Below are 9779 nucleotides of genomic sequence, written 5' to 3' on the forward strand. Positions count from 1 at the left end.
TTTGGCATCGATGGTAGGGGATGTGCCGAAAATGTACAGACACGAAGCAGAATCGGTTCGAATGTCGCTGCCTCACCCATGGGCTGGACGGCGAACCATGAAAGATAAGGGAAAGGTTGTAAATACGGAGACACATGGTGGAATCGCAGTTAATAGGTCATCTCTAATACACCTTGAAGATTGGGATCTCGCGGACAGCAGCCATGGTCTTACAAAATTGCAACACAAGCTGCAGCAGAAAGTGTGTACAGAAGATACGAAATTGGAAAATGGTTGTGTTGGTACGAGGAGTTCCCATATGCAACGCCCCAGCTAGAGATAAAATCCTATGAGGGGGTGTTCTGTGTTAACCGAGTAGAGAAGAATGAGCAGTATCGATTGTGTGAATTGGTAGCGACAATGAAGAAGGAGCTTGGAGAAGCGTTGCAGGAGACAAAGAGGGAGCGGTACATCACTCACAGGAAGGTGAACTGCGGAGCCTAGGCATCGTGTATCGCTGCACCGACTAGTGACTCGGGACGAGTCACAATGATTGTGTTGGGGGCCTATTGGGTAGCGAATGTCCCACGTAACAGTTTTGGGGCTTAAAATCCTATAAGTTAGGATAATAATATTGTAAATCTCCGAAATATGCGGAGTGTGAAATGTAATAGGTTGAGTCAAAGGGTTGTCCGCCCAAGAAATAGTATAGAATAATAGGAAGTAAGTCAACATGCCCTTGGTCCACGGACCAAGGGAATGTATAAATAGAGCGTGGCTCTAAGGGTAAAAGGAAGTTCTTGTTTTTTATGGATCTTAGAGTTATGGGTCTGTGAAGATAGTATATTTTGCGTCTGTAAGATCGAGACAAGGGTGTTGGTGGGTAGATAGAGGCTCTACAGCGGTGTGCATAGAGGCCTAGTAGAGTCTGTAGCTGTGTGGGCGGACTCATGCAGCTGAGTGCGCAGGGTGGATCTGGATGTATTGGCGAAAGGGTTGAATAAAGATAAGTTGGTTCTGAAATACTGTGTTGAATCTGAAATATTATGGATCTGATTAATCTATGATTGATATATCTGTTTGATATGTGTGCTTATGCTTATGTTATGAGTTTATGCAAATCTATAACTTTTCTGGGTGCGTGAATTGGTTATCTCTATTAAATGTTTGCTTAAAGACCGTAAAAGGTAGATCTAATCTATAACAACTCATTAGTAATAAGTATCAAGGAATTGCCTTGTTCCGGATCTACGTGGAAGCAGAGTAGCGCGAGGCCACAGAACGGCGCACGAACCCTCCAGACCACATCAAGACATCCCAAGGGTGTGGAAACTTGGTTCCAACACCCTCCCCTGCTACCTCGGGTGAGACCTCAGTCTGCGCTCCGCGGGCTGTTGCCGAAAGGGCCGGTAGCTATGGGATTTGTTTGGATAAAGAACTCTTCCGAACCTGGGTTAGGCCCATATAAGCCAATAGATTGTTGGAAGGTTGGGTCAGCTTATCATCAATTTGAATCGGAAAAGTACTGAATTGCAAAGAGCAAAAAACAGGGAACTAATGGTCTCATAGACTATTTTTAGTCTCGTGGACTTTAAAATATCATTTCATATCATATTAGTTGATGTCATGATTAAATGAAATGGAAATCGCATTTGTAAAAAAGAAAAACAATTTTAATTTTGCTAATATTAATATAGATTTATTTTAATTATGGATCTAATAAGTGTAATAAGTGTAGAGAAGAATTAAATTTTTGAGGTGTAAATTTTTTTATAGTGCTAAACTTAAAAAAAATATTCCCCTTGCTTGATATATATAAGTTTTTCCATATATATGGTTAGTCGAGGTTTTGAATCTATTTATGCATTCAAATATGACATTCAAAAATACAATTAAAACCATGAATACATATTTGAATGCTTAAATAGATTCAAAGCCTTGACTAACCATATAGATTGTGGAGATCACTGAACTTAAACTTTCACTTTCAAAGAGTCGTTGAAATTAATGGAGAATATGTAATATTGGAAAGAGGTTGTTTCATAGTTGTGCATGTGTCCTAGATTAGGATTAGTTCCTATTTCCTAGGTCTTAGTTCTAATTCTCCCTATTATGATGTAAACTTATGTATTTTGTGAGCTGCTAGTTTCAGATTATAAGTTTTTTCTTCCTTAATTTTTAACTTGGTATCAAAGTTGGTGAGCCTTAGTGGTTGGTGAGTGCCTTAGTGGTTGAATTGAGTCCCTTAGTGGAAGAATCGAGTGCCTTAGTGGCAGAATCGAGTGCCTTAGTGGTAGAATTGAGAGCCTTAGTGGAAAAACTGGAGCCTTAGTGGCTGAAGTTTGGAGCGTTAGTGGCTGGAGAGATGTAATTTTTTTTCTCTCACATTGGAGCATCGGGGACCTGATCTCTCTTTTATGCGCTGGTCAAATGAGATTTGTTCGGGGGTCAACGCAGGTCTGAGCCTCGCTTATACGTTGTTCGACCATCCCTTGAACGAATTTGATTCAGCACACCCAAGAAGCGTGGATCCGGCCTTTCAATTGCATGTTGCATATGTGGTGAGTTGGCACATCCGGTGGGTTGGCAGAGATCCCTTGTGCAGTGAGTTGCGTGGAACAATTGGTGGTCGTATCTGTGGTGGATCTGTGTCAAAAAGGCGGTGGTGTTCCTGCAGCTAAACATTGATGGATGTGTGAGTAGACCCGAGTCTACCTGGTTCAGTGGTGGCTTTACCCAGGAGGTTGAGTAAGCGTGGCAACATGGTTGCAGTGGCAACGTGGTCATAGTACTACTCATGGGCGTAGTGGTGAGCCCTTTCCCATTGGATTAACCAAGAGGATTAGATCGTTTGGGTAGCCCACCAGATTGGATCAACCAATTGGATTAGCCGCCTTGATTAAGGAAGACCAACGGGTTCAATTAGCAGAGCCTGGTTTATTGAGCAATCATTTTGAGGTCCAAAGTGGTGGCTTGTCGAAATTGCCAATGTGGTCGTGTTCTGAGATTGCACCAACTTTGGTGCAGAGGCCGAGGTTCGTTAAATCAAGATTGCTGGAAATTGTTGCAATCTATGGATTGGGAGAAGAGGGAGAATAAGGCAAAGGTGTGGTCGTGTTCTGAGATCGCACCAATTGTGCTTTGGTGCAAAGGTCGAGGTTTGTTAAATCAAGATTGTTGGAAATTGTTGCAATCTATGGATTGGGAGAAGAGGGAGAATAAGGCAAAGACTGCATCATCCCTGACATCAGAGAGTGAAAATATCCAAATGATCTTTGGGTGACTCTTAGGTATTTGTATGAGATAAAGAATACAAATTGCACACTGTTCCTGAAGAGTAAGATTCTCTCCACTAGAATGGAGGAAAATGAAGTGGTTGTTGCATACATCTCTCGAATCAAAGAGTTGAGAGACAAGTTGGGCGATATAGGGGAGAAATTGTTTAATATGGATCTTATCATGATTACCTTGAATGGTATGACAGATGATTATCAGGTGTTCATCACAGGCTTGAAAACGAGGGAGAAAGCCACCACTTTTGAAGAGCTGACAGGGATCTTAATGCAAGAAGAAGAGAGGCAGATGAATAATGAAGATCTCACATTGATGACAAAGAAAAATACTTTCAGAGGAAAACCAAGAGCGAGATAGAAAGGCGGTGGTACACCCCAAAAAAGGCCTTTCTAAGGCATGTCTTCGACCAGAAATGATTTAGGAACCAAGTGTCTTTATTGTGGTAAATCTGTACACATTGATAAACACTGTTACAAAAACAGGGTTGACAAAGCTAGACATAGACAATAGAAACATACAGGGCACTTTGCTGACAAAGACCAAAATCAGGAACTCAAATTGTTTGTGTCTGATTCTTCTCTTTCTGTTGAGATTGATGAGATTGAAACCTGGTTTGTGGATTCTGGAGCATCCACTCACATGACAGGTAATAAGCATTGGTTTGAAATTTTTAAAGAGACCAGCAGTGGTGCTAATATCTACCTTGGTGATGACAGAGCCTACCAAATTAAAGGGTATGGAGACATTCCTGTGATATTGCTTGATGGCAATATCAGGCACATCTAGAATGTGATGTATGTACCAGGAATTAAAAAGAATTTGATCTCTATCTCTATGATTACTATTTCATAACCTGAAGTTAGAGTTTTTTAAAATTATTGTGTCATAAAGGATTTGTTGGATAAACAGAAGTCTGTTACATCTGGAATACGAGTTGGAGGCCTGTACAAGTTGAACATTATAAGCATGCCACATAAGGCTTTAACTTCAACAAAAATGACAACAATGAATTTTTGGCATCAAATATTCAGACGCATTAATCTTCATGACTTATTGTTGCTACAAAAACAAGGTATGGTTAATGGACTCCCTGTTTTAAAAAATGCACATGTTGATTGTGAAGGATGTGCACTTGGAAATATGCACAAGGATGAATTTCCCTCAAGTTTAAATAGAATAAAGAGAGATATCCTTGAACTTGTGCACACTGATATATGTGGACCGATGCAGACAAGATCATTAGGAGGAACATATTATTTTTTATTATTTGTTGATGATTGCACAAGATATACTTGGGTATATTTTATCAAAAAGAAAAGTCATACTTTTGAATATTTTAAAGTTTAGAAGTATGATTGAAAAACAGATAGGGAAGGTCATCAAAATTCTCTGCTCAGATCAAGGGGGAGAATACAAGCTGGGAAACTTCGTCAAATATTGCAGTGACCATGGGATAATTCAGCAGTTTACAATACCTCACACTCCACAACAGAACGAGGTTGTAGAGAGGAAGAACAAAACTCTGGTGGAGTGTGCACACAACATGTTGAAAGGTAAGAACCTATCTAATGGCTTTTAGGCAGAAGCTATTATTACTGCAGTCTATTTAAAGAATAGGAGTCCAAAGAAGTGCCTCGATCTTCAGACTCCATTCGAGGCTTCATATGGTTTTCAGCTTGCAGTTAGCCATTTAAGAGTATTTAATTCACAATATTTTGCACATATTCCCAAGGAGCAGAGGAAGAAATTGGATGCAAAGGCCATTACATGCATATTTGTAGGGTATTGTTCTAAGTTTAAGGATACAATCTATTTAATCCATCTACTCATAAGGTGTTTGCAAATAGAGATGTTATATTCCATGAGCAGGTTGATGAAGGAAACAATGACAAAGGCTATGAGGAGTGGCACATGCCTTTGCTAATTGAAGACAACAGTGAGGAAATTAAAGACAACCAGCAGCAACAACAACAATAGGAACAAAAGGGAGAATCAAGTGATGCAAGTATAGTCAACAATCTAAGTACACTAAGGAGTGATCAAGATAGATTTGAGGCAAGTTTGCTATCAAGGAGATCAGCTAGGCAGACTCAATTACCAACAAGGTATAAATACTATGGTCTTATGACCAACATTTTAAATTTTGTTGAGCCCTTAAATTATAAGGAAGAAACTTAGTTTGAGGAATGGAAGGTAGCCATGAAAGAAGAATATGAGTCAATCATTAAAAACAGAACCTTGGATTTAGTTGAACCGTCTGAAGGAAAACAACCCATGGGTTGTAAATGGTTATATAAGCCTAAGTTTAAATAAGATAGTAGTACAAACAAATATAAAGCTAGGTTGGTGGCTAAGGGGTATTCTCAGAAAGAAGGTATTGACTATGAAGAGACCTCTGCCCTTATAGCTAAGTTAAACACCATTAGAATGTTAATAGCCTTAGCTACAAAACATCACTGAAAGATACACCAGTTAGATGTGAAATTTGCTTTGTTAAATGGTGAATTAAAAGAGGAGGTGTATTTAACATGACGTGAAGGGTTTACTGAACAGAGGAAGGAACATTTAGTCTATAGATAAAGGAAAGCATTGTATGGATTGAAACAAGCACCTAGGTTGTGGTATGAAAAAATACTCTTTCTTTTTGGAGAATGGTTATAAGAGGAGAAAAAAATGACCCAAATCTGTATACTGTGTTTGATGAAAAGGGGAAAATTGTTTTGATTTCTTTATATGTAGATGATCTAATTATCACTGGAAATGCTGATGAATTGATTAAATAAATCAAAGTGCAGATGTCGCAAGTTTTTGAAATGAAAGACCTCGGAGAATTACACTATTGTTTGGGTCTAGAAGTTTGGAGGGACTCTGGGCAGACTTTTCTCACTCAAGGGAAGTATGTCAGAGGGTTATTGAAAAAGTTTAGAATGGAGCAATGCAAAGTTGCCTCAGTGCCTTTACAACAGAATCTTAAACTTCAGATTGAGGATGATTCTAAAGAGGTGGATGCCACATTGTATAGACAACTAGTTGGGAGTCTGATTTATTTGACTACTACTAGACCAAACTTAGCATTCTCAGTCAATGTGTTAAGTCAATTCATGTCAAAACCTCTTGAGAACCACTGGGTAGCAGCAAAAGGTGTCTTGAGATACCTTCAAGGAACCATTGATTTTGGTATTAAGTACACTGATTCTTCTAATGTTAATTTGACAAGTTTTTCAAATTCATACTGGTTGGGAAACCTAGATGACAAAAGATCCATAACAGATTATGCTTTCAATATCAGGTTCAGGGTAATTGCTTGAAGCAACAAGAAGCAAAATACTATTTCCTTATCTTCTGCAAAAGAGGAGTATCAAGCAATGGGTGCAGCCATGTGCAAGGCAATTTGGTTGAGGAGACTTCTCCATGATGTTGGAGAAGAACAAAAAGATGCTACAGTAATTAGATTTGACAACCAAAGCTCAATCAAGCTGGAAAACAACCCTGTGTTTCAAAAAAAAACAAAACATATTGATACTTAGTTTCACTTTGGTAGAGAGAAGGTTCAGTCTAAAGAAAGTTTTATTGAATATTGTAATACTTGTGATAATGCAACACGTATTTTTACCAAGCCTCTTGGGAGGATTAAATTTGAAATGTTTAGGGAGATGTTAGGAGTACAAGTGAACCCTTTCTCCATTAAGGGGGAGTGTTGAAATTAATGGAGAATATGTATTATTGGAGAGAGTTTGTTTCACAATTGTGCGTGTGTCCTAGATTAGGATTAGTTCCTATTTTCTAGGTGTCAGTTCTAATTCTCCCTATTATGATGTAAACTTATACATTCTGGTTTTAATGATTAATTTGTATAATGTTCTACGCTTTGGGCAGTCTCTAGGTGCAGCTTCTCACCTGTGAGCTGCTAGTTTCATATTTAAAGTTGTCTTTCTTAATTTTTAACATGAATCTTTATTGGATTTCATATAAATTTGACAAAAAAATATACTTGAAAACTTTTAAACATAATATTTTTTAATATATATATATATATATATATATATATATCTATATATATCTATAGTTAGTTGATATTGAAATATTTTACTGAAGATAGCCATTGAAGTATTTTATCTATGAGTTATATTGAATAATTTTTTTATGATTACCCATATTTTTAAATACAACATGTTAGCTTTATATTGATAATTGCATGAATTATACATTTGGCTTTTATTATTTTTATTAGGAACTAATTGAATTATTTACTTTCAATTACTTTTTATCTTGATATCTAAATATTTTATTATGGTCAATAATAAAATATTCACATATAACTCTTTCTATATACACACATCTATGAAACTAATTTTGAAATAAAGTAGTTAGTTGTTTTTAAATATTTAAAAAGAAAAATTATACATCTTGACAAGAGTCAAAGCGAAAATATAATAATTTTTATTTGAATTACTTTGTCTCTCCCAAAGTAATATAAAATATAATAATTTTTGTTTTGATTTATTTTATTTATCTAAAATTAATATAAAATTACGTTACTTAAAATAGATTTATAGCTAAAAATGAAGATTGAAATATTTTTAGCAAATCTTTTCCTAAATTTTGTTTTAAATTATAGTCAATATTGCTTTTTAATTGAATAATAATTTATTTTTATTTTAAAAGTATAAGTGAACTCCACATTACAAACCGAAAGAATTCCACACCTTCTCAACTTTTGAAAACATTTATAATCTAGTTGATTGTATATTAATTGTATATTTTGCAATACTGACCAATCCCATAATCTGAACATTTTTTGGAGGTGTATTATACACACGCTTACCAAGCCCTTTGCCGGCGTCGGTCTTTCCAGCACCCTTTGCATCACGAACATTGATTACAATTACAGCAATTAAGTTTCATATGCAATTACAGTAATTTTCTCATCAAGCCTTCTCCACCTGAATTCTCCAAATTATAGGGAAGCATTTCCAGCTAAATTCTCCACCGCTGCACAAATTTTGGCATGTCTAGGATTGGTCGAAAGTTTCCATCAGTCAATTAATTTATCATTTTAGGGGAATTCCTCGAGATTATAGGGAAGCATTTTACCGGAAAGGGGATGATTGACTTACACGAACTTTTTCCTCCTCAACCTATTATTTCAAAGCTGTGGTATGCTTATTTTTGAAAAATGGCTATGGCCTTTTGAAAATGCCAAAATGGCTATGCTGTAGAAACAACAATAATTCTAGTTCATTTGCTCAAAGCTTCTCATAACCGTTTGAGAGGAGAGGAAGTGGCCATATATATATTTTTTTAATTATTTGTCGTTGTTTGGTGTCTGGAATCGATTTACAGAGGAAATGGCCATATATATATTTTTTAATCCTTTGTTGTTGTTTGGCGTTTAGAATCGATTTACAAAAATTTCACATATATAAATTATATACATTTTATGCAGTAGAAATTGTCCTCACACTAAAGTGCAAATTTGCACCAACAAAAAAATTTGTACAGAGACTTGAAACCTGAAAAAATATTGCTTCAAGCAGATGGGCATGTTATGATTACTGATTTCGATCTCTCGCTTACATAAAAAATCCACAAGAGTGTAGGACGAAATATTTTTACAGGGGTCAAAATGGGTCATGTAAGAAGAGCTAGTCACTCATGGCGAAGTTAAATCCCAAGCACCTCGGAGCTAGAGATTGCATGAACGCGAACAACATAACAAGTCCAAATCAAGATGGCAGTGCCAGGGAAACCATTTTTTTGTCATTTGGATGGCAGAAAGGAAACGGTTTACTAGAAATCACATTCGTTTGTTGTCCCAGAAATCTTGTGAGGCAAGGGCCATGGCATTGCAGTCGATTGGTGGGGCTTTTGGCATATTGCACCATGAGATGGTGAATGGGAAGACCCTGTTCCAGGGGTTCCCTAGGAAAGAAACATTTTAATACATATTATGCAAGGAGCCAACACAACTCTCAGAGCCTCCGAGCCCCCTGAAAGACTTACTCCGATGCTTATTGGTGAAGGAGCTTACTCTTAGATTGGGATTCAAGTCTGGTGCGCAAGAGATTAAAAATCATGAATTATTTGAGGGTGTTAGATGGGATGAGTTAGAATCTGTGCCTAGGCCCCCTTTTCTTCTTCTTCCTTTGAGGTTTGAGCATTCATTGTAATGTACATATAATAAACAAAAATGTTCGAGAATTTTTAATTTTTTTGTCAAATATTTAACGAGAGAATTTAACAAGAAATTATACTTCTCAAGGCGGTCTCTAATTTATTTACTTCATGCCTTCATGCATATACATAATATATGGTGAAGAAATTTAAAATTAAGAACGGAAAAATTATAACATAAATGGCCAGCTTTCACGTCAGGCTAGCTTAACTTAGAGTGTCTGCTTAGATGTCATTTCTCAATCCTAAATAAATCTCACAATTAGACACTACAATCACAACAAACAACTAATAATGATACATTCCAGAATAATCTACATTTCTCTATTAAT

The 9779-nt window shown here is 36.6% G+C and overlaps 1 pseudogene; it reads left to right on the plus strand.

Moving 5' to 3' along the window:
• The first annotated feature begins 399 nt into the window (after positions 1-399).
• Positions 400-9443, plus strand: LOC149212244 (serine/threonine-protein kinase UCN-like; annotated as a pseudogene).
• Positions 9444-9779: the final 336 nt, after the last annotated feature.

This window comes from Pinus tabuliformis, chromosome 1_1 (genome assembly GCF_031772625.1).
Source record: "Pinus tabuliformis cultivar Carrire ecotype Pingquan chromosome 1_1, CPIR1, whole genome shotgun sequence".
In the NCBI taxonomy this organism is placed as follows: domain Eukaryota; kingdom Viridiplantae; phylum Streptophyta; class Pinopsida; order Pinales; family Pinaceae; genus Pinus; species Pinus tabuliformis.